General features: G+C 46.4%; 1 pseudogene; it reads right to left on the bottom strand.

The window, feature by feature from the left end:
- Nucleotides 1-22,377: 22,377 nt before the first annotated feature.
- On the bottom strand, nt 22,378-23,732 carry LOC125352242 (annotated as a pseudogene).
- Between the last annotated feature and the right edge of the window lie 2,462 nt (nt 23,733-26,194).

The following is a 26,194-nucleotide window of genomic DNA, read 5'->3' as shown; positions in this document are numbered from 1 at the left end:
ACAACTGTTTTGGCTTAAGTGCAAATGAAACACTTGTCATTGGCCATTCACACCTATGCTGTTCAGAATCAACCCACTTTCTGGCTGGCTGCAATGGAAACTTGGCCGTTACCAAGCAGCTTGAGATGTCTAGCACGTCGTACACCCTCTGGGAGCTCTGTTTTAGGATCTGCAAAAAGAGGCGTTCTGGACAGAATAGCGATCACTAATATATATATATATATCAAGCATATACAATTAGTTGGAAATTGTGCTAAGCACACACAGGTCAGTACAGATGGGTGATGCCTTGAATCCTAACAACAACCCTATATTTAGGTGCCTCTTTATGACTCTCATCTTAGACAAAAGAAAACTGAAGCCCCGGGTAACTGATCCAAGACACCAGAGGAAAATGATTTGATGCCAGAGCCCATCATTTTCCTGGGTAAGGCCCACCTACCTCTCATTCACTCACTGTAATTTTTAGCCCCAGTCTTTTAGAAACCCACATCCCTACTCTTGGTCTCTGTCTAACTGTCTGTATCTGCATCTCTCTGTCTGTCTTTTTGCCCTCTCTCACAGCTGCTTCACCCATCAGTATAAGCTATGTCATGGTAGGGGAACAAAGGGTCCCCAAATATAAATGGATTGTGACAGTTTATTTCTCTCCCAAGCTTCAAATCCTGTGCTGAAACTCATGGGAGTTATGAACAAATGTCATGCTGGGTTTACTGGAATTTCCATTGTCTACTTCTGCCTTGGCTTCAAGTTGTCTTTACTCTAGAAACCAGTAGTGTTAACCCGAGTAGAAGACTCAGGGGAAAAAAAATAGAGAGCTGATTCTAAAAGCACATGCTTAGAAGTAAGGCAGGAGAGCTTGATGCTCATTTAAAGGCTTAGAGCAAACATGCAACTGGCTCCGAATCTAATGGAGAAGGGACTTTCACCTCTCTAGAGGAAGCAGTACCCCAAGTCATACAGCCAAGTCCACCCTGTTGTAAGGGGTTGCTTCCCCCCACCCCAGGGGTGTGCAGATAATATTCCACACAATGATAGAAACTGCCACTTCAATTGTCAACCTGGCCTCTGCCTTGAACTAAATCATTATCATCTTTCCACTGGACCTCAGAAACTCTGCTCCAGAGCCTAAAATCCCTTCCCTGTTCATTGCAATGCTGAAAGGCATAGGGGCTGGGCTAGATGTCTAGAAAATAGGGCAAGATGTTACTTTACAATTCTAGTATCAACCTGTATAATTTTGTATAGAAAGACCTGTATCTTCCCCTTTGGCCAGCCACTCTTTTCTACCTCCTTCCTGACCTCAGAACCCTTGCTCTTTTCTTCCAAGGCTTTACATAATCAAAGCTGAGTTCTTTCTTCATCTTGTAGAGGTCTCAGTGTTACATGTACCTGGGGGCAGCTTCTGGACCATCAGGGATCCACAGACAATCACCTGTCAGATGCATGGATGTCTATCTTGACGATCTCTCTTTCTCTCACGCAGAAGAACAAACTTCCTGTATAGTAGTGGTCACTTCATCTTTATCTCCATTCCTGCTCACCACACTGGAAGTATACAGAGGATAATTGGGCCAGAGAATTCTGCCACCTATACTTAGCTTCTCTTCTCACCTCAATCAGTAGTCGCCATATTCCTCCACTACTCCTAATTTCTCTTTCCATGGTTCTTCCCATCTTTGCCTACTTCCTCTCGCTCCCTGTATTCCGTGTTTATTGCTCATAACTTCCCTCCCACTACCATCATCATTTGCTTGCTTTTGTCTCTGACTTTATGATTCTGGGAGTTAGAATGGCAGGGGAGAATGGGTTTCAATCCTGGAGTGAGATACTGAGAAAGTCATCAGGGATGATTTTAGATCTGCTTTGCACCTGCTACATCCCAGCACTGGCCTGGTACACAGTAGGTGGTCAGTACATAGTAGGTTATCAATAAAATGCTCAGCCATTGTTTATTGAATAAGTATCTGGAATGGTAAACTTCCCTCTAAAAAGCAAGAGCCCTCTGATATCTGAGATTCTACTTTATGTGATTCGATAAAACCTCCACTTCCAGACTGTCCTTTGGGACCACCAGGGCAGAGATACTAACTCTAATGGCAGTAGATGTGCAAGAGATTTTATACCTAATTCACAAACTAAATGTAGATAAATCACTAGGATCAGATGGCACCTGCCTGAGAGTAGTGAAGGAATTCAAGGTGAAATTGGGGAATTGCTGGCCAAAACATGCAAGGCTCATTACAACAGAATGCGGCAATGTCAGTGCACTAGAGCTGTGCCTCTCACAAGGCCTTGGGGACTGCTGTTGGGGGAGGTTGGCTGGGAAAATGGGCTAACTGGCCAAGTTTAGAATAAAGAGAACCACCTCTAGCAAAACCACTAACCAGAGAGGGGGGCTGCTAGCTTGGGTGAGGAAATCATGGCCATCTCAGTACTCCAGAATTATATGTGGAAAGAGAGTAGATTGTAGCATGGAAGTAATCAAAGTTCTCAAAGCCATACATTACATTAAAATCATTAAGAAATGCAAATCATCTGAGACTTGCCTTTGAAGAAATTTTAGATTTAAAGCTAAGAAACCATGAAAGACTAAGAAAGATCTGTAATCACAAAGACTGCTTCAACTTATTAGAGATACTGTGCAAAATGCATCTGTACAATACTACGGCATTGGCAGAACAATTTTTTTTATTAGTTTTCCTCCGATAATTGAAAAAGAAAATAAATGACTTGTAAAGCTCACACAGACAACAGGCAGAATATCTTAAAACTAGTTTCCTAACTTCCTATTATATGATCTTCTAAATGAGACACTTAAGAGCGTGATACCCACAGATCATCTTTATGAAACATCTTTACTAATCATTTGAGGAAGTTGATGCATTGGTGATCCATTGCCTAAATCATGGTATGGAACAATCAGCTTCAAAAATAGAGGCAATGGCATATGCCTATGCAATGAAACAGCCACTACTTTTTTCACAGGCAATGGGTCAGCTGAGAGTCTTTCGTCTTGACTGAGCCCAGCTGGCTCAATGCTGCACTATTCCTCATGTCTCTCATGATCTTCCTGGAGCTAGCAGGTACGAGACATGTTCTGTGGGTGAGAGAAAAGGCATTATATAGAAACACACAAAACTTCCTCAAGCTTAACTGTACCACTAGCACACCACTGATTCTGTCTCATTCTCTAAGGGAACCTATGCTACATGGTCAGTCCCAAAGTCAAGGGTAGGACAGTTCATCTTACCCACATAGGAAGGCCACTGAAATGTTACATGGGAAAGGACATAGACTTGGGCCCACTGCCACTTGCCACTGCCAATCACAAAGGGTGACTGTAGTAGCACCTCTGAGTATGCGCAAGTTAAATGTTAAGCAGTCAGGCCTATTTCTCAGGATGTGTGCCTCCGCCTGCACACGTAGAGAAGAGACAGACAGCTTCAGCCTAATTTCATCTGCTGAGTTTAGGTTTAGCAAAAAAAGTAATCAAACAATCTTAAGTGACTGACTTAAGCAAGACAGTTCTTCCTCCCGTTAAGTGAGGCTGGCACAATGGCTCTGCCTTGCAAAGCTTCTGTGTTCCTTCAGTTATCGGTGTCACCATTCCTGGGATGCAGATGCTGATAAAAAAAAAATACCCCAAGGCTCCATTGCTTTGTCATTTGTGTCAGGAAAATGCCACTGCCATTACAGCCTTACATCTATCCAGAATGAAAGGGCTTACTGTGCCCCCAGAATCCTAGCTGTAAGGGAGTCTATACCAGAGCTCTAAGGTTTAACTCTCAAAAATATCCAGAATTAAGAATGAGTAAGGAGAGTCAATTAACCATATGCACCCCGCTTTATTTTTTTTAAAGGGGAAGGAAATTCCAAGTGTCCAAGGACAGGGTCACAAAAGGACATCATACTTTTGGAGAATCAGGGTCCCTTGGCAAGATTACAGCAGGGCAAAGACACAGGGAACTGTTGCTTTCTCTGCCCCCTTTTCTCCTCACTCCCTTACTGAGAACAGTCACCTGTTATTCATGCTCTGTGAGCTATCCATAGAAGAGAGGCTCAGTGAGATAAAGAATAAGAAATTTTGGAAATCTGTCATGATCTTCCTTAACCTGCCCACATGGGTCCTCAGAGAGGAGCAAATAAATACAGTGGCATGTACATTATTAAGTGTAATTACATTGTTACTTATAGGTTCAATTAAATACTCTGGACATTTTTATAACATAATTTGAGGTGTGAGGAGGACAGCCACAGCATTAACCTTTAATCATAGTTCTGTCCCTTCAAGATGCAGTAATGATCCTACTAATTAGTAATGAAATTATTACATATGAGTAGAAGCCATTCAATGATGATTCCCCTCATTGGGTCCTCTCCCTAGATTTAAATGTAGCCTTTTGACTTTCCTCCCCCAAAAGAAATGAATCTCCAGATGTGTGTGCTTGGGTGGGGTATAGAAGAGGAGACAGCCTCTCCTCTGCAGAGACACAGAATAGAAATATGGATAAGGTAAGCTTCAGGTGATCTAGGTCAGGCAGAGCTTCATTGAAGGATTTTTGTCTGCCCCTTTATGTACTGACAATTGTTCCTCCTAGAGACCTAGAGGTAGTGATGTTGAATGATAGACATTCTGCCATTCTCAACAGCACTAGGGCTTCTCCAAGATCACTTTAGACCTGACTGTCCTTCTCTTGTGCCTCCTTCTGAGGTCTCCATGGGCTGGTGGAGAATGCAGTCATCACCCATTCTGTGTAGCATCTAAGATGACCTACTATGCTGTCCTTTGCCATGCGGTTGATGGGACTCCTATGTGTCAGGAATAATGGGATTGCATGGAGGGAATGATGCAGAATCTGCTACCTTTAGGGATCCCTGTTAGATTCAGTCACATAGTGTGCTAGAAAGGATTGATAATTACCACACGAGAGAACCCAGGGCCTAGGGGAAGCTTAGAGGAGGAGGCATCCAATTCAGCCCACAAGTGGCATCAGGGAGGCCCATCTCCCAAGCACAGAACCTCTCATGAAGAGAGAAACTACATTCCTTCACATAGATAGTCCATTACAGAGCCATGTGCACTGCTGTGTGCCATGTAGCTCAGCTGTGCTGACCAGTGAGATCAAACCAGATCCTACTCACTCAGCTGTGCCATACCAGGTGCTAACTGAGTTCTGGCTTGGGTTTACTATCATACACTGGTCCTTGTGGCCTGGGGACCTGAGGCCTCAGGTTAGGAACCCATGGTTACCTTCAGTGGTTTCCATGAGAGTTCTCCACACTGGTTTCCTCTGCTTTGTACACTGCCCTCCTCTTGCCCCTGTCCTTTTCAGCTCCATCTCTATTTTTTGTCACTGTTTAAAATGAGACAGAGATAGCTGCATGAAGAGATAACTAGAACCACACCAATATATCAACAGGCGTGCATGTGCATGCAAGTGCACGTGCGCACACACACACACACGCACAATCACAGCTTCCCTTCTATACCTGTCGTCTGGTATAGGAGGAGGAATCCTTGGCCTGGTATATCCAGAGGGCTTATATTTTCCTTCCACTCCCACAGGGCTAGTTAGCCTTACAGACTTGGATTAAAATACAAGTTTTACTCTTTCAATGGAGAGGGTGAATAATAATGGTTCAGACAAGGCAGACATTTATTTTCCTCTCACCCAGAATCACAGCAATATGGTGCTGGGTTCATAACTTTACCATCACTAGGAGCCCAGAATCCCTCTAGCTATGTCCTGCCAGCCTCTCCAGGACCCAACATAGCTGCCCAGCTCCTGCCCTTCCAGGAAAATGCAGAGCCATGTGTCTTTAGGATATGATTAGCAACTCACTTATACCACTCAGCTCACATAATACAAGTGCTCACTCATAAGGTGCATGGGGGCTGGATAATATATTTTGGTAGTCATTTATGTCCAATCATACATTGTATACACCCAGGGAATAAAGGAAATCTGGGGGGGGGGGGAATGTAGTAGATTCTGCTATAATCTTTAAAATCATCAGTGTGCAGTTCCCAAGAGAATTGGCCTTTTCCTGTAGCCTTCCTCCTTCCTTTTCCTTTTTCAGTTGTTCATTTATCAAAATATATGCAGCAAGCCTGATGGTGGAGCTCAGGGCGCTTGCCTAGCAGGCATGAGACCCTGGGTTCAACCCTCCACAAGGCTAAAACAAAAACAACCACTAAATACAAAACAAAGTCTATTGATTAGCTACCAAGAACTAGGCCCCAGGCTTGGTAACTGAAGACACAGAATTTACCCCATGATTCATTGTTGAAAGAAGAGGCTTTGGATGTCACTGCTGGGAATGTTCATTTAAAATGCATTACAGGGTGGGATGAAGGAAGGGCTGTAGGAATTCCAAGCATGGGGAAGTTCCTCCAGAAGCCTCTCACTGAGGGGCGGTGGCACACCAGGCCCTGGGGGTTGAGATTGGGTTGTAGACATACACCAGGGAAGAGCTGACCAGTCACTATTCTCAACTTTGCTCTCAGCAAAAACTGCAAGTACCTGTCTTATCTGCACCTGAGAAGCCCGTCATAGAAGGACAGGAAAGAGGGCAGCAGATCTCCCCTGTAAGCTATCGACACTGAAGGGGTTCTGGGGAAATCACAGAAATTGGGTTCAATCCTGCACTAGGCTCTCTGAGGCCCCACACAGAGGCCTGGTCTCAGGGTGTTTCTATAATTTCCATAGGATTTAAAACATCAGGGGATAGTCATCAACTCTTCTTACCCATGGTCCTGGGGGAGATGTAAACCAGGAAAGAACTGCTCTAGGCAATCAGTAAAAGGCATGGGTGCCCGATTCTGATGGCTTTGTATGATGGGATACATTTCAGATGGCCCCGAGACCTGGTGTCTCCGTGTGGTTTCAGTTGTGAATTAGTACAGTACCACAGTCTGATGTGCTCATTTACAGGATGTAACCACAAGAGCTGTGAGGCCCTGTTTGTGCAAGTGAAACCTCCAGATCTGTGCATCAGGACCGAACCACCCTCAAGCACCAGCACCAACTTACAAGGAATGCCTCTGTGGCCCTCATCTCTCCCCATCCCTTGCCTGAGGCTCCATCAGGTATAAGCTCCTTGGTGGCAGTGAGCTTCAGACAATCCTGGCTGTAAATAAAGGTCAAGTCTGCTACTGCCTGGCCCTGAGCCTTTCTGCAAAGCATATCTCTCTCAAACTCAGATCCCTCATCACACAATGATTTATTGAGCACCTACCTACCAGGTACCAACAATCCTCCATTCTAACCAGTTTTGTAAACCTTTTTATCATTTACTGTCTTTTGACAAAGTAGGAAATAGACTCATGGAGGTGAAGTGACTTGGGCTGAAAGTCACAGGGCTCAAAAGGTTGGATGGCATAGATCAAAATCGAACCCTTGTCTGTTTGATGCAAAAGCTGTTCTCTCAAACTCTCCATAGGCTCCAGACAGAGGCATCCAGGACTCTCGACCTCTCCATGAACGTCCAGCACCACTCTTCTTGGTAACAGACCTGTTGGCTGCTTATTTTTGGAAAATTTGCTTCTCACTTGGTGGGAACCCATGTACAAGGCTCACTTCTATCTGCCCACTTCACTTTCTCTCTCTATTCCTTTCTGCCCCATAGCCTCTCCCTCTTCCATTCACCTCTCTCACAAAACAAGCCCTCCCTTTGCCCTCTAATCCTGCCCATTTCTATCACCTCCCCCTGTCTTCTCCCATCTTCCTGGCTCATCTCTGCACTTGCAGGGCCATGCTCATCAGACATCTCATTAATGTAATTGTTGACCTGAATTCCTATTGCAATGCATCTATACTTATGCTCCACAGGAGACCCAGGGTTGGGATGGAGGGAAGAATATTCAAAGCAGACTTTTAATCTATTCCACATGAATCAAAAACAACTCCTAAGAAAGCAGCGTAATATCCACGATTAGTGGAATGTTGCTAGGCCATCCACGGGAGATGGCACTGCCCACCTCCCTGGCATCAGCTCAGAGACATCAAAAGTCCTCTCTGAAATGAGTAGGGCTTTAGGGTCTAATTTCCTTTTCCTAGTTTATTAACTGGATGAGGAGAGAGCTGGTGAACTCTGAGAGAAGGGCTCCCTTGTCCATGTTCTCTGTCCTCTGGGCACAAGCCCCTGCTCCCACTTCCCTCCCCCATCAAGCCTGGTGAGCTTTGGTTTGACTTTCAACTCTCAGAGCAGGGTCAGCTCTAGAGAGAGCTATGGGTTGTGTCTATTTACCTGGGTTAAACCGAGCCACTGGCAAAGGCAGAAAATGCCCTTTCTCTTCCTCAACATCTCCTACCAACTTCACAGCTCTCCCATCCTTCTTCATGTATGCTGGGAGCTCAGAGTCCAGGAGAGCACTGCCATCGGCATGAGTGCTCAGCTGCACACTTGATGCTGAGCTCCAACAGAAGCCTGGGTGCCGACACCCTCACCAGCATCCCCTGAGTTAAGGGCTTTTCCTAGAGGGCATGCTGGTCATCTCAGCACTCCAGAGGCGAAGGCAGGACAATTGCAGGATGGAGGGCAGTCTGGGCTACATAGCAAGACTCTGTCTCAATAAACACTACCATCATTTCAAAGGGCAGATTGAAGCCAGGTCTCTGAGTCTGAGAATCTGCATTCCTTAGGAAAGTTCTCTGCCAGGATTCTCCACATGAGAATTGTTTATGAAAGCATCCACTCTGGAACAGCAGCACAAGCCCTTCTCTGGAAACGCACAAGGCAGGCAAAGTCTCAAGCCCTGCCCAGATTACAAGTCAGTCTGCCGTGACTCCCAAGGGAAGTCAGGAGAGCAGGAATGGGAGCAACAGGGTTTGGAGGAATGCCCTCAGGATTCCAGGTAAATGTGGACCTGGAGACAGGTGGAGAAGATCCAGTGCCTTGAAGCTGCCAGAAACATGGCAGGAAGGAGACCAGTGTCTTTCCAACAGCCTCCTATGGCTCTGCCTTAGCTGCCACCATCTCCACATTCACATCCAACTAGCACCGTGAGGACCTACTTACCCTTCACTACCAGAGCCCCGACATGGGGGGGTGGGTGTGTGATTCCTAGAGTATTTTGCTAGGGGAGGCTGACAGTCATCACTTCTGTCCCCCAATGCGTTCTCATGTGTGTCCCCCAGCTCACTTCCTTGCTTGTTCAGCTATTATCACCCCCTTGGCTTGAGAAATCTCAACCTAATGCGAAACAGGGAAGATAGTTTTGTCTTACTGTTATCACACCCTGGCAGCCTTAATGAAAAGCCATTATGCACCACAGTCAAAATTAATCATTTCATAATCTATGTGATTTCTTCCTCAGCAAGGGAAGAAATCATCTTTCCCAATCACTAGAAACAAAAACACCAGTCAACTTCCACATCCTAAACCACACGAGGCCCTCATGTCTTCAGTGTTCTCTCCCTCAGAGCAACCTGACCTAAGCCAGGTATGGAGAGGCAGGGGCTCTGTTAATAGGTAAACAGCCATTTCCAGGTCCCTCTTAATTTGCAGCATTTCCCAGTGTGATTCTCTCCTGCCCCCTTAGGCTCTGGTTCACATCTGTGCTGGATTTACTTCTCCAATTACAGTTAAGTGAAACCTTATTAAGCTATGCATTATTTAGTCAAAAATAGTGTAGCCAAGACTAATTATGTCAGCTAAACATAACTTAATACTATGTGCCAGTGATTGTTCTGTGTTCTACAAGTTAAGTCATCTAAACCTTATAGTAATAATTGTGGTTGACAAGGCCTTTTATCACCACTAATTATCCCCCCATTGACCTGCAGAGAATCTGAAGGCTAGAGACACTGCATTATTCACATAATGTACATGGTCACCTAAAGTCATATAGCTAGCAGGCCACAAGACCTAGTATGAACACAGAAACTGCAAGTTTAGCATATTGAGACACTGTAGGATTCCAGCTCCCAAAGACTCAAAGTTTAAACATAACAAACGGTGTCAGGTAAGGATTCACACACTCAGGCAAGAAGAGGCCTAGCTCATGCCCCAAATCTCCCCTTATCACTTGGCCCTTCTCAATCTTTCAGGCAAGCGGTATGAAATTGGAAGCGTTTTTAGAGCCCCAGGAGTTCCAGAATTTACTACCACATCATCAACAGATGCAACTTGAGGCTCCGGATAAAGCCCTGAAGGAAGAAGAATTTGATTTTTTTTTTTTTTTTTTTTTTTTTTTTTGCGTCCTGGGCCTTGGACTCAGTGCCTGAGCACCATCCCTGGCTTCTTCCCGTTCAAGGCTAGCACTCTGCCACCTGAGCCACAGCGCCCCTTCTGGCCGTTATCCATATATGTGGTGCTGGGGAATTGAACCCAGAGCCTCATGTAGTAGGAGGCAAGCACTCTTGCCACTAGGCCATATTCCTAGCCCAAGAATTTGATTTTTGGGGGGCCATCTTCCTCTTCCTCCTCTTCCACTTCTTCTGTCTCCACCTCCTCTCATCAAAGTATCCATGGATTTGAGAAGCATATAATACATTACCACATTCTGGAGTTGAAGTTATCCTCCCATCCCTCTAGAAACTTACAACATAGGGTCACAGACAAATGTAACAGCTACTATCTGCCAGGCAAACAGAGGAGATGGCACACGGAGCAAAGCTGAGCACCATTTCCTTCTCAGGGTGTGATTGACCATCCTGTGGCCAATCATTGCTGTTTAGAACATCCTTCACACTTGCTTGGTGAGCAGGAGCAATCACACTGGGAAATCAGAGCAGGATTCTACAGACTGAGTCTCAAGTAACATTTTTTTCCCCTGTGGCAGTTTTGGTTGGGGAAACCTGGGGAGTAAACACAGAAGCCAGACACATGAAGGAAACCTGGAGAGAAGAGTAAATTGATAGTGATTTGGGTTAGGAAGTAAGTGATGCTTGTAGAATTGACTTTCAAACTACTACCATGCACAAGAAAAAGCAATCAACACCCCAAGTTTGATGTTTGTCCTTTCATGAAATTTCTAGGTAGAAATCTGCAGGTTACCCTGCCACAGATCATGGGGCCCAGAAAGCCACTCTCCTGCTATCCTGAGTACCCCATGGTGTGTGACTCCTAAGTCACCCTTTTCCTCCCAGATCCTGAAACTTTCTCATCCCACATCCCTGTTTTGTAAGTTTCCTGCCCTGCACTGCCACCTTCCCAGGCTAGCAAAGACCTGAAGCTAAGCTAATAATCTCCAGGTGAGACTGCAGATAGAGTGCCTGGTGCACACCTGAGGTTCATTCTGCTGTGGAGGTCAGCCACCAGTTTGCTGTGAAAATAAGGACTAGGAATCCCTTCACCCCTACCCTGTTGAATCTACACAGCGTTCATGGAAGGGGATGGTGGTGGAGGATGAGAACGGAGGGCTTCCTCTCAAATCCAGAAAAGAACTGAGAATGTGAATGTTGGGATACACATAGCAGGGTAACCAAAGTAATTTCATAGACAAAAACTTTTGAAACTCAACATGGTAGCATGACACCAACTTCCCTGAAGTCACAAGCGTTGAAGATCTTTCTTGAAACCATAGACTAGGACTTTAGTCATCCTTTCCTGGGAAGAACCTAGATAACACAGGAGGGGTGGTTACAGGCACCTCAGAGGATTCCCAACTCCAAGAAAGCTAAATGAACACAGAGATGGTTAAATATTCTTTTCATAAAGAGGCTGACCCTTGTTTTTCAATTATATCACCATGAGCAGTGAGAAGTCACGTGTTTTGGCTGGGAAGTGGTGTTAGTCAAGCTAGAAACACCTGGCACTAAAAGACTTCACTTCTTTGCTCCCATTGGTTGACAGACCAGGAAATAAGTCCAGGGAAGGCGGGAGTTAGCACTGACGGGAGAGGGAGAGAGCCAATGAGATATCAGAGGCACAGGTGGTCACCCAGAAGGCTTTGGAGCAGGAGGGTGGTGTCCTAACCTCCAGTCTATAAAACCTGGGGTGTGAGGTAGAAAAGAGCATTTTACTGCTTGAAGCCTGAAGGCAGTTTGTGGCTTTCCAGAAGAAGGGGAAGGGGAAAGGAATGGGTGCTGAGTTAGAGGGAAGAAGATGGGTGGGACTTGGAGGGTAGTGACTGCAAGACTTCTACAAAACGTTGTAGAAAAAGGGAGGAAAGAAAGGAAGGAAAAGGGGGTCATCATTGAAAGCTAGGCTTTTCCTCTGTAAACTTTCTTAAGTACCTGTTCTCTGAGAAGCACATTCCTCTGCTTGCCTCATATATGTGTGGTCACTTGGTTGCAGCCAGCCAGTTGGCTAATGCTTAAGAGGCAGGGGCCTTTATAATCTCTCAATCTATCCTCTTTTTCTGTTTGCTTGGTTATGTCAGAAAGTGAATTTCTGCATTGGTTTCCCTCTTAATTAGAAAAAGTGCTTACAGCTCTTCCATAGCAGAGGCAAAGCTTTTGTCTTTCAGAAAAACTCTCCAGGAATGACTTCTGTCTGAGAGGCTTGTGGTAGGAACATAGTAGCCTTACTGGGGCCAGGGATGGAGAGGCTAGCTCTGCTAAAGCACTTGTACAAATGAACCTGAATTGGACTCCTGGGGTCTAAGGATAACTTGTCTTCCAGCTTACTAGTAGGATACCAGTTCCTGACTTCATAAGCTTCATCTATGGACGTGCTCTCACGTGCCTATGTTGAGGAAAGCCCTTCTGTGGGTTCTAAGACTAGCACTTCATCAAGATGGTGGTGCTTCTTGTTCTTTGTCTAGATCTAAGTCTCACTTGTCTCCAGGGAAAAATCTGCAAAACGAGAGCAGGTGTGCTATGGCAAAAACTGATCAGCAATGTGAACTCAATCTGGCAAAGTCTCTGAAAAGGAAACAGTAGCAACCCATGTGTTTTGTGTCTTCAGTGGGAGGGAATACAAGTTGCTGCGTTGAACTGGGGCAGCAGGTGGTAGTGTACCAGGCTTGATGTGCTTTTCTCTCATGGGTGTGTTACTCGAGTCAAGACTGGACTGTCAAACTTGATAGGAACCATGGCTCTGAAGGTCTTTTGCTCTGTCATTTCTCTCACCCAAGGAAGAGGAACCTAAGGAGCTCTTATCATAGCATAGCTTCAACTAGTGCATTTTCAGCATTGTGATTTAAGCTTGGCCTTGGCCTATGGCTATTGAGCCTTTTTTCAAGATGTATGAGAAGGTGCTGTCTGGAAATTTCCAGGAGCTTGCCTTGAAGTGCAGGTAGAGATAAATGCAGGTACAGAAGGGATCTAAATGCTGACTAGTATGAAAGCCTAGGTTCAAACTGCACAGAGCTCTAGAAAAAAAAATGAAGACTGTGTGCCCAAATCGAGGTGTTCTAGGGAGCTGACTGCCACAGCCCACAGGGTGTAGTTGACCTCAGAAGCAAAGCCAGAGGCCTGAAGATAGATCCACCCCAAACTGGGGAAAGGGAGCAAGAAGCTCTGACCTGACTTTGAAAACTGTATAAGGTTAATGAAGGTGGAGTCTGCCCAGATGAAGCAGTTCTCAGCCTGGTGACAAGATCTTTTAGCCTCTGAAGGTAGCTTCCAGGGCTTCAGGAGTTAGGAATTCTGTTCCCTGAGGGAGGTAGGAGTGCTGTTTAAAGTTAGGAGCAACAGCCCTATGACATCAAATAACCTCCTGGAAGAAAATGCTTAGGATGGGAAGGTGGCTGGGGATATGGGCTTGAGCCTAGCTGGGTCAGCCTCTGTCACTCTGTGAGCCTGAGTGAGTTTCTGATCCGTGGACACAGGTTTGGACTGGAGTTTGGGGATTGCATTATGCTGGCTACACAACACTGCTCATCACTTGTGTTCAGGGAACACAAGTTGCTGGCTGAGTCCCTTCTGAACTCAGAACCTAAACTTGGGGGTTCTATTTCAGTCTTGCCCGTTAGGCCCAGATTTGGGGTCCCCCAAAACCACCACGGAGCCGATTCCAATGCAAACGCATGAGACTTTATTGCACGCTCGAGGCTGGACTCAAATAGTCACTGGCACAGCAGATCTGGATTGAGAACCCCAGCCCTTCATTTAGTAGGGTTTATAAAGGTCAAAGCATAGCATAGATGTAGGGACTTGACGGGGTAGAGTAAGCAACAAACACGCAAGCCATTTACGGAAGCAGAATTTGGGGGTCAGGTTGATCTAATAATCAAGATGGAGTCACCTCTATTCCAACATTTCCTACCATGTTTTCCTAATCAAGATGGAGTAAGCTCTACAACAGCCCATCGCTTACACTCTTGCAGCATTAGTAGCTTCTGGTTTTTAACCTGTTTTAACTTCATGTAGTCTTGCCTTCCTTTGTAAGCCACGGTGCTTTCTGGTTTGTGTATCTTTCTAGTCCTACCTGTTCAGGTAGAGTTCGCATCTGAATTATAGAAGCCTGTGTCCTGATCAGTCGCATCATATACTAAAACCATGGATGAGAAAGGTTTTTTTGAGCCCAAAAAGCATGATGAAGGAATCTTACTGTTAGGTTTTTAAAGTAGGTAGCCGGTAAAGGAGAACGCCACGCGGTATTCAGGCAGGAGAGAATGTTTATTACCGAACTGCTGGCCTGTGGCCAAGATGATCCGTGGCCGGAGAGAAGGGAGAGAGCAAGAGAGAGACCCCCACCCAGCCCTGCTTTATTTAGGGCAGGGGTAAGGGGTGTGGCCAGGTGGATTAGGAGGTGACCTCAGGGAAAGGGGAGGTAACTGCCTCCAGGTCTGCAGGTTACCCAGGTAACTGGGTGGAGACTTAATGAGGTGGGGGCATCTGTATGTAGCCCTCAGGGAGAGGACCTAACATTCCAGCCTTTTAATAGTAATGAAAAAGGACGAAGACTCTCTCTGGCTGCTTCCTGCTGACAAGGGGCGTCGGCATTAGGGGTAAAAGGCAGAAATGTGGCCTCTCCTGGAGAAGGCGAGCAGCAAGGTCCCTTGGTGGTAGATGCCAATCCTTGAATGAAGCCTGGAAGAAGTCTCATGAGGCAGGGGTTGGACAAAAAAAATATTAAGGCAAAAGGAAGGGTTTAGGGCACAAAATTAAAAATTGGATTACTTGGACAGTTCTTATACTCAGGCATGGACATTAGATGGACAAGCTACTATCTCTTGATCCCCAGCTCTGATTAATTTTGAAAGGGCGAGACAAAGTGACTCCAGGTCTGCAGGTTACCCAGGTAACTGGGTGGAAACTTAATGAGGTGGGGGCATCTGTATGTAGCCCTCAGGGAGAGGACCTAACACTTACAGGGTCAGAACCTGAGCCCATCATGTAGAAAGGGTCTCCGAATGTCTCTAAAGACTAAAACAATTTGTCGGTTGAGGAATGACTGGCTAAGTCTATAGCTACCACTTGTTGCAGCTCAATGTACTTAAGTCCTCCCCAAGACTGTGGGGCTGTCACAGTTCATGATGGGCAGGAAGACACCCATGATATCTGAACATGACTAGAGCTCAGATGAACCTCTTGGGTCTGGGGAGAAGGGGAAGGGCAAACTGACAGGCAGCAATGGCTGAAACCCTTGATCAGCTGAGTAGAACAGGCCCCTCAGGAGCTGCATGTGTGAAACCAGTTTGAGCTGCGTGGCACTGAGTTCTGTGCTGAGTGAAGTTCATATTAGGTGTTAAGGTCCAACGAGGGCCTACACCTGCTCAGTTGCTCTACCATGAGCTCAATTTTGTGAGATTTGTCTATCATTCAGCACCTTTACTGTGTGGTGATAATGTCCCATCACTTTATTTTGTGCTTCCAGGTTGGGGGGGCTCCTCTGAAATCAATTTGTTGGGAGTTTGAGTCACTAATGGATATAGGTTGAAATTTGGTACTGAGATGACTGGGCAGTGCCTTCAGTCCATGTTCAGCTAGCTCCATTGTTGGCTTCTCCTACAGCAAGACAAAACTAAGGCTGAAGTGCAATCCAGAGAAAAGCTGATTGTCTCTGGGAAGCCAGGAAGCTGACTCCTGATCTTTCGGTTTCAGGTTAAACTAGCTTTGCCTTGTGCTCTTCACAGCATTTAGAAGTGCTGTGCTTACAGCAGGAAAGCTAAACAAACTTGACAGCTTTCATCCTCAAAACTGGGGGTGGGGGGAGGGTCTTGTAGCATACCTGCTCTGGAAACAAAGGTCCAATAGTTCTCTGTATGAGAACCACAGCTTGCCAACACGAGAAGCAATGGCTACAATCTGAACTAGTAGAAATGCTTACGTTATTGATAAACTTGTCTACACACAGCCTCTGGTGACTTGGATTTGAAAAACCAAGCTAGTTTTAGACCTCCCTCTATATCTAATGTATAAATGTGTGCCCACTGTGTAGGGGAATGATCCTGAGTCTTTAAGAGAATTGGGATTATGTTTACCCTCAACCTCCTAGATAATATTGTAGATGAGAGCCAAACGTTGTCCATAGGGAAAGCTAGGAAAAAGAAATGCCTGCTGGAGAACGCCCATTAGCCTAACTCGGCCTTGTTTTGTCTGTGACCATTGCACACAGCTGGGCTTGGATTTGCAGAGCCCAGTAGGAGTGTCTAAATGCTCTTGTAAAGGGCTACTAAACTTTCTCTCTTTGGCCCTCATGTTTCATCAGTACTGGGCCTAAATACAGGTATTTCTTTTTGAGGGGGTATGGAAGATGCTGGAAAGATCTTGAAAAAGATTCCTCAACCTCAACCTATCAAATTCACTTGAGTCAACCGCTGTCTTTTTGAGTGAATGGTAAGAGGGAGGATAGAAACTAGGAACTAGCACTTCACTTTGAACAGATGTCTCTGGGTCCTGAGCGTCCACCTCCAAGCTGCTCTGTAGGGTCTCATGGGGTTATCCCCTTTCCTTCCTGACCCAGAATGTCTTTTACTCTGTAGAACCTGGAAAGTTAGCTAGCTGACCATAGAAAAACCAGTCCAACACCTGTTCCAAAGACAGACCTAGCTGGAATGCCATGCACTTTCTCATGGCTCAGAAGAAATAAGGAAGTTGAAGGGTTCAGATTAAAGTCGAAGGTGAAAATGACAACTTCTTCTTCCTTCTGACAGAAAATTCCCATTTATGGTGATACTGTGAGAAAGAGGAAGCATATGCCAGGAGCAAAACCCATGCCAGGAGCAAAACCCATCAGATTGGGTTCTGGGATGTTCTGTGTGTGGAGTCACAGATGAGGTTAGCACACACCTAGGCTCTATATTTCTCGGCTTCTAAAACCTTTGAAACTTAAGGAATGACTTTTTTGCCCTTCATAGGTAAGCTTGTCTCTTGAAGCTCACTTTGGATCATGTTTAAGGTTCAGTGTTAGAGAAACGATGCATGTCTTCAGGCTTTGATTCTTTTTTTCCTTGTGAAACTCGGATGAGTCACTCAGGAGTATGTATATTCTGTTTCATGCAAGCATTTGTGTGAAGAAATGGAGGTAGACACTATAGGCTGGTGTTCTTGCCCATGCATGTAACCTATAAACCACCTCCCTACTTGACCTTTGGCGGGCGAATGCCTCCCGCTATAATGAACTTGAATGCAGAACTTCTCTTTCTTGGGAAGTTCTCCATGCAGACTCCTTGTGACTGGATCATGTCCCATGTCTCCTGAAGATCTGGGCTTTTCCTCTGTGGATCACCAGGGACAGACAAGCTGGCAGTTTTTGGATATGGTCTTGTCCAGTGGTCTTTTCTCAGCCTGCTTGTGTTGTGAATGGCAGACATACAAGTTGAGATGTTCATGAGGCCAGGCCTAGCTGTGCCCTTCCAGCAGGGAGGACTACAGTTCCCGCTGAAACCTGCTGTCCTCTCTGCCCTTGGGTGCCTTCCCATGGGTCCTGGGTGGGCCCACTGTGGCACCCTTTCTGACTATTCATAATCCATGTATCTGGACTCTTCCTCCTGCCTTTTCCTTTGCTCTCAGGGGATTGGCCATCGCAGGAAGCTCCCCAGGGTCGTCCTGCACCGTCTTCCATTGAATTCTTTTAAAAGGAAGTTTATTAAAATTGGTACATAATTAACTGTGAGCAGTGTTTGCATGTAAGCATGAGCTCGCAAGGCAGCTATGGACACTGTGCCAGAGTTCTCAAGGGTTAACATGTGGGTAGATCTGCCTGGACTTTATCAAAGGATCCCTGGACACGAGTTACTGAACACTCCTAAAATAGAGTGGTGGTAGAGTTGTAAGAACAGTGAAGGAAGAGGCCAAGTTGACCAAAAGTGGAGGTGAGGCTCATTGGAAGTATCCAGCTCCAACTGTTGAAGAAATTTTTAGTACCAGTGGAAGAGTATCAGGCAATACAGCCATCTATGTTCATGGGACTAAAAGGATAGCATGAACTTGTTTAGCCAAGGGAATCACTTCTCAAGAGATGGCTACCTCTGAAGCAGACTCAAGACAAAACTCCAGTGCAAAAGTAGAGCTCAGAAGCTGAGGAACAGGGCAGATACCGGGAGGGGAGGGGGGGCGGGGGAGGCTGAAAGTCTGGGGAAAATTTTTCACCTGCAACTACACAATCTCTGTGGCTCTCAAGCAGGGATATTAGCCTTGTTAGTAGGGTGGCAAACAGATCTTCTACAAGTGAGGGAACTGCACTAGTAGAGACATTTTAGATCACTCAGATGTGTTCTCATAAAAAGCGTTGGAGGCCTCAAATTCAGGAGTTTCCTGTACTTTTCTAGACTTAAGATGCTGGGAAAGTTGGGTTTGGCTACAGAATGGCTCAGGCTACTGTTGCTCCTTCCACCCACACTTCAGTTTTGTGTACCCCACTGCTGGCCAGACATCTATCCCTACTCTTAGGAGCCTCAGAATTGCTATCTAGTGATGGATTTCTCTAACTAGTTGGTCTGATAAAGGAAACACTATTTCAACTTGAAAGAATAGAAAAGTGGCTGTTGGAACTAGAAACAACTAGCTATATCATTTAAACATGGCTTGTGAGATTCTTTCTGAGGAATAAATTCTTTGAAGCTAGCTGTATCCAGGCATGCTTTTGACCTCTTTCCTATGAACTCCCTCAACCTGAATCTGCTCTGGACTTGAATATATTTTAAGGTGGTTCAAGCCTGAAAAAGCCAAGTCTTTGCCCATTCTGTGCTTCTGTAACAGTAGATAATGCTGCATCAAAGAACAAAAGTCTTGGTTCTAAGGGTGAAAGACAAGTACCAGACCACAGTGTGCTAAGCCCTCATCACTCCTTGGCAAAAGGTGCGAGGTGTAAATGCATCCACTCATAAGGAACGTGCTTATGTGATGGATGCAGTCTCCCATTTGAAGAGCTGCTATTACCACCTCTCCTAGTGAGGGTCCCTCCTCCCAACACTGTTGTATTATTGGTGGTTGCATTTTCAGCACAGAAACTTTGTAAGTACAAACAGTACCAGCCCTTGATCTCTTCTGGAGACTCGGGGTGAACTCACCAAGGGTGCCCAGTGTTCTGCCACAAGAGGCACTCTGGCATGTATTAAATGTCATAAGACTGCCAGCCTCAAGATGATGATGTGCTCCATAAACTGATGTGAGGCTGTTTTCAAGGTCAATGATAGAACCCGGGCGGGTAGGGTTAGAGGTTGAGTCTTACCTTGTGTGTGCAAAGGATTGCATTGCATACCTTAGGGAAACTTTGGACTTTGTAAAGTGCTGATGCCAGCTCTACATAAAAGGAAAGTTTACATTTGAGTAAAGAGAAGGTATGCTGTGTCTGATCATGAAAGATGCCCAAATGCTTGGCTGCTAGTGAATGCTGCCGAATACAAATACAAGACTAAATGAGGCCACCCTTGTTCTTGGGAGGCCCTGAGGTGATTGGACTAGGATGCCCCATAGAATGTTCATAAGACAGCTCAACATTGTTGAGCTCTTCACCTCTGCTTACCCCAGCAGTAGCAGAGATTTCCTTTTTTTTTTTTTCTCAGATTAAATTATGGCAGGTTTTGTCTCCAAACCAAAATGGACTGCTTCACATCTCCAGAGCTTCTGGGAAATTGAGCCAGAATCCTAACTGGGTGAATTTAGAAGTCCTCTCTGTTGGCATGGAAGAGCTAGCGGTTGGCTAGCGGTTGGCACTTAGGAGTGAGCTACTGGAAAAGTGGCTGTCTTCAGTGTAAAAAGTATTTGACACCAGGGCTGTGTTCTCTGTTGAACACTGGCTGGGGGTTTTAGTTCAGCCTGATGGCTTGTCTGAGAGCATCTGTCCTATGGGTTAGTCTCAGTCCTGGGAGTCTTCTCATTTTAGATGTGAATTGCAAGTCGTAGGTGGTCGCCTACACTAGAAATGGACAATTATCAGGGTCCATATCACCTCCCAGTTCATTTAATTTGCTATTACACCTCACAGAAGTCACTTGCTCTGTTGTAAATGGAACTATAGGATTCAGATGAACAGCAAGATGGAGAGATGCAGGACAAGGCTAGGCTTGTGGAAAGGGGCCCTTTGGGGGGTACCTGTGTCTCCAGGAAGTTCCCTGTGTTCAGTGATCTGGAAACAAGCTTTCCTGAGTTACTGAGCTTTCATTATAGTAATCAATTAGCCAGTGGTCACTTCCCCAACCTTCTCACGTTTTTCTTGGGGGGGGGGGCGGGAATGTTGGAAGCCCCAATCCTAATGTCTTGGAGTCTCCAGTGACCACTCCCCATCCTGAGCCTATGTAGATGCCCCCCAGTCATCTCATTAGCATATAAGACAATACTTCAGAGATTGCAGCCATTGAAAGGCACATGTCAGGAAATGAAGAAACCTGAGAATCAGAGGTTGGGTGCTATCTCAAAGCTGAATTGCTTTGGGGGATCTTTTTCATGTGTACATGTATGCAAAGAAACTTGCCTGCCTGCCTTACAATACCTAGTGAGAAAGGATTAAGCTAGCTTTTCTATATGCCTTCCAGCAACAAATCCAACTTCCTAAATTTGGAGGCTTATGCCTGTCTCCCCTAGAAGAGCTCGCCCACTAGAAGCAATGGCTAGAATCTGTGAGCTAGTAGTTATTGATAAGCTTGTCTACAAGCAGCCTCTGGTGACTTGGATTTGAGAAACCAAGCTAGTTCTAGGCCTCCCCTTCATACCTAATCTATAAATGTGTGCCCATTGTGTAGGAGAATGATCCTGGGTCTTTATGAGAATTATGTATGTTTACCCCTCAACCTCCTAGATGTTAGGTCCTCTCCCTGAGGGCTACATGCAGATGCCCCCACCTCATTAAGTCTCCACCCAGTTACCTGGGTAACCAGCAGACCTGGAGGCAGTTACCTCCCCTTTCCCTGAGGTCACCTCCTAATCCACCTGGCCACACCCCTTGCCCCTGCCCTAAATAAAGCAGGGCTGGGTGGGGGTCGCTCTCCTCTCTCCCTTCTCTCTGGCCATGGATTATCTTGGCCACAGGCCAGCAGTTCGGTAATACACTTTCTCTCTTGCCTGAGTACCGCGTGCGTTCTCCTTTACCGGCTACCTACTTTAAAAAAACCTTTACCGGCTACCTACTTTAAAAAAAACCTAACACTAGATAATCTTGAACTAGATGAAAGTCAAACGTTGACCATAGGGAAAGCTAGGAAAATGGGGTGCCTACTGGAGAACACCCAGTAGCCCCACTCGACCTTGTTTAGTCTGTGAGCATTGCACACAGCTGGGCTGGCATTTGCAGAGCCCTGTAGGAGTGTCTAAATGCTCTTGTAAAGGGCTACTAAAGTGCTTTCTCCCTTTGGCCCTTATGGGTCATCAGTACTGTATCTAGTATCTGTTGGTGATCTTCACACTTCTGCCTTGGTTGCAAGTGGAAAGTAGAGATGGTTTCTGATTTTTCCTGAGCAGCAGTCACCTTGTGTTGGTTCCCTAATCTCTTGAGTGGTTCCCCTCCAGTTCTACAAGAATCTGTAGACTGGAGGGCATGAGTCTTCAGTGACTAGGACTTTGTCACCAGGAATAAACGCTCCTTTCCTAGTTCTCAGTTCAAAATGCTTTTAAGTCTGGAGGAAGTTGGACATTCCTTGACCTGGTCACCTGCAGACCTAAGTCATCTCAGAAGCTGACATAGCTTCTTTATAGGAAGACTTTTTACACTGTGCTTTATTTTTTTTTAACATTTGACTTTTATTTGACACATATATACATCAAATGAATCACAAAGTATGTTCACTTAGAAAAGTTGACTCTACCCAAAAATGCACAACAGATTTCAGTGAGCACAGATTAATAAGTACTCCTAACCCTCAGGTAGAAGTAATACACTGTCCACTTACATGTTCACTGACCCAAGTGAAGGTGCTAGAGAAAGAAACCTGAAACAGTCCCAAGTAAATTTGGGAAATCACACAGAGAAACCTAACATTTCTCAAGTTGTAAGACTCTAAGCCTATCCGGATAGTACTTTTCTGTGGGTTTCTCAATAGGAGTCCCGACCTCACAAAACACCTTCAAAGACTGGGCAGCCCAGAAGCACAGGGGAGCAGTTATTCCAGGAGGCTGCATACAAGAACCACGTAAAGGATGTTAAAAGGAAACCAAGGACCAGATGTTGAGTCCTTGTGTCCACAGTTGGAATATAGTTGGATCTTAGGTCGTTCTCCACATCTGGGCTGATGGTCACTCAAATAACATCTCATAATCCAGCTGCCCTCTGTTTAAAGAACTTTGTTTCGGGCACTGTCTTGACCCCATCCTGAGTCAAAGGAAATGGTGTCTTGATCCACAAGGTGTGTATATTTGGTACGACCAGAATGTCCAAAGTTCTTGACCTGCATGACTTTAGGAAGGATCGTTTTGTCAAAATGATCCTCAAGGGTCAGTGTGCTGAAATCTCTCCTGTATAGTTCTTCATCCTCTTCCATGAAGAAGGCACCTCGGTGATAATACTTCTGTAAAAACTTGTATTTGCCTTTCACAGCTTTGTTGGTGATAACTTTCCCATTTGCCCGGAGCTCAGCTCGCCTCTCTTCCTCAGTCAGGTTTCGCATGCGTTTAATTCCTGCTTTATCCTTTTCAAGTGCTGCTCGGTCTTTTCACGCCTCATAGTCATCCTCATCGTTTCCATCATCAGTGTTTAGAGCATCCAGTGCGGCCAGGGACCGTGTGTTCTCCTCGAGCTCTTTCTGGGTCTCCCCTTGGACAATCTTGAGCATGTACTTGGGCCTCTCCTCGGCCAAGCGTTTAGCTTCCTGCTCCAACTCCGTCTGATTCAGGGCTTCGGCCTCAGGCTCTTGACCTGTCACTGGGTCCTCCTTTCCAATGAAGACTGGCTTCAGGCGAGGCTCCATCTCGTCCTCACTGTCTTTGTACTCTTCATATTCAGACTCGGACTCTTCGCCAGAATGTCCTTCCTCTTCCACCTCCATGACATCCATCTCTTCTTCTTTCCTGTGCTCGCTGGCGCATCGGGCCACGGCGCCGTTCTATTTCCTCATCTTCCTCTCCTTCACGGCTGTCTTCTGGTTCCATCTGACAAGCATCTCCCTGCACTTTGGAGTCACTTTCTCCTACCACTTCAGGTTCCACTCTTTGCCGATGTCGAGCCAATCTGGCTCCCACATCTTCCCTGATTCGGTTTTGTAAGCGCCGTACACGAGGGTCACTAGATGAGTCCTGGTCCTGCTCCTCAGGCTCTGCTGCTTGTTCTCTGGCTCGCTTTAGGAACTGACATTCTTCCTCATCTGAGGACTCCAGAGGGGCGTAGTCTGGCCTCTTTCCGGATACATAGCGTTTCACCTTCACTCTCTCCATCGAAAGCTCACCTTTCCCATGGCGAGCCGGGACGGCCCTGGCCGCCCACTGGAGTGGAGGCGGCTTCACGAGCGCGCTCGGCACCGACATGTCGACCCCAGCGGCGGTGCTTCCCCAAACTCCACGAATCCCAACCGAGGCGCAGCGACCACGAGCAAGAACACCCGCTCCGGACCTCCGCCCGAGCTGGACAGGCCGACAGTATGCGAGCCCGGCACGGAGGGACGGCTATTTATGCGCCTGTGCCTTGGCGGTCCTCGCGTTCAGTCTCGCGAGGCTTCCAAGGTGGCTCGATCGCCAATTTCCACGTGATGGGAGGGGGACACGGATTGCTTACCCGAGGCCTGGCAAGACTCGAGTGAAAAGTCTCAGCCGTTTGTCTGGGTTTTGCAGCCGGGGAGGAACGATGGTGAATAGGAAACTTGAAGGACTAGGATGGTCATAACCTGAGGGGCAGAGGCCCCGCCCCACGTTGGCGTGATGGCCACGCCCCACTGCGGAAGGAGGAGATCCCGCCCTCTGTTGATGGACCGGAAGCTCCACCCCCGGACTGCCGGTGTGGGGAAATCAGAGGGGAGTACTTGGAGGTAGGAGGAGGAAGGAGACAGAGGAAAGGGAAGAAGCCCGAGTCCGGACCGGCAATGAGGGAAGGGGCAGAGCCCGGCCGGTCAGAGGAAGAAAAGAGCAGGAGGAGGAGACTGGAGGAGAAGCTGGGTAGAGCGGTGAGGCGAACCAGGCCGGCTGGAGGAGGAGCGGAGCCGTACCAGACCGGCCAGAGGAATGAATGGGCAGAACCGACCGAAGCCTTGGGCCTGCGGAAGCGTCCGAGGCCTGAGGCCTGAGGGAGGGTCGGAATCCTGGGCGCTGAGGGAGGGTCGGAATCCTGGGCGCTGAGGGAGGGTCGGAATCCTGGGCGCTGAGGGGGAGGGTCGGAATCCTGGGCGCTGAGGGGGAGGGTCGGAAACCTGGGGAGGGGGCTTGAGGCTTAAAACTTGAGAGGGGAGGCCTACAGGCTGGTTCTCTGGAGGTTTGGAGGCCGGGAGGCTGAGGTGGTCGGAAATTAAGGTGGAAGTTCAGAGGTCAAGTCAGGACTCAGGTCTGGATACTGGGTAACTAACCCAGGACAAGGTAGTCACAGGCAAGCGTTAGGAGGTGGTTCCCTGTCTCAGATTGTAAATAAAATCCTTTTGTAAATCCTTTTCCCGCCTTAACTTGTGCCTCAGTGGTTTATTCTCGATCTCCTGGAATACAACAGGATGCGTTCACCTGATGAAGGACCTGCAATTCAGGCCTGAGGCCGAAACTTGGACCCTTGCCCTACTCAAACCCCCAGTCCTACTTTTAGCCTTCAGATTCATTGTGGTACACGTGCTAACTGCGTGGTTCCGTCCGTTATTTTCTTTACTTTTGTGGCTGTACTGAGCTTAAAACTCAGGCATTGGCGCTTTCTGGAAAGGCACTCCACCCCTGGAGCCAAACCCAGACCTTAAAATTCTTCTGTTTTCTGGAAACTGCTCTTCCTGACGTGGTAGAGAGATACAATGAGCATATGTCTAAAGGAGCATAGTTCCAAAGTTGAAGACCTCAGTGTGCGGACTTAATGTGGTTGTAAAGAGAATGAAGTATGGCCTGATCCTTAAATCTGGGCCTGAATACGGGGATTTTTTTCTTTTGGGGGATATGGAAGATACTGGAAAGATCTTGAACAAGATTTCCTCAACATATAAAATTCACTTGAGTCAACCATTGTCTTTTGAATGAGTGGTGAGAGGGAGGATAGAAACTAGTCTATGAACTAGCACTTCACTTTTGAGCAGATGTCTCTGGGTCCTGAGCTTCCACCTCCAAGCTGCTCCGCAGGGTCTCATGAGCTCATTCCCTTTCCTTTCCTGACCAAAAATGCCTCTTACTCTGTAGAACTTGGAAAAAGAGCTAGCTGAAAAGTTTCCAAAGAAAAACCAGTCCAACAGCTGTTCCAAAGACAGACCTAGCTGGAATGCCTTGCACTTTCTCATGGCTCAGAAGAAACAAGGAAGTTGAAGGGTTCAGATTAAAGTCGAAGATGAAAATGACAACTTCTGCTTCCTTCTAACGATAGAAAATTCCCATTTGTGGGGATACTGTGCGAAAGAGGCGGTATAGGCCAGTAGCCAAACCCATCAGATTGGGTTCTGGGATGTTCTCCGTGTGGAGTCAAAGATGAGGTTACTACCTACCTGGGCTCTATATTTCCCAGCTTCTAAAACCTTTTGAAACTTAAGGAATGACCTTTTTTGCCCTTCATAGGTAAGCTTGTCTCTTGAAGCTCACTTTGGATCATATTTGAGGTTCAATGTTAAGAGAAACGAGGCATGTCTTCAGGTCTTTCAGAATATACATACTCCTGAGTGATAACTCATCTGTTTCATGCAAGCTTTTGTGTGAAAAAATTGAGGTAGACACTATAGGCTGATGTTCTTGCCCATGCATGTAGCCTCTAAACCACTTCCCTACTTGATGTTGGTGTGCTGTGCGCTTCACTATAATGAACTTGAATGCAGAACTTCCTTTCA

Source organism: Perognathus longimembris, chromosome 6 (assembly GCF_023159225.1).
Source record: "Perognathus longimembris pacificus isolate PPM17 chromosome 6, ASM2315922v1, whole genome shotgun sequence".
NCBI classification, from domain to species: domain Eukaryota; kingdom Metazoa; phylum Chordata; class Mammalia; order Rodentia; family Heteromyidae; genus Perognathus; species Perognathus longimembris.
Note: the sequence above shows the minus strand (reverse complement) of the source record. Positions and strands in the feature narration are given on the sequence as shown.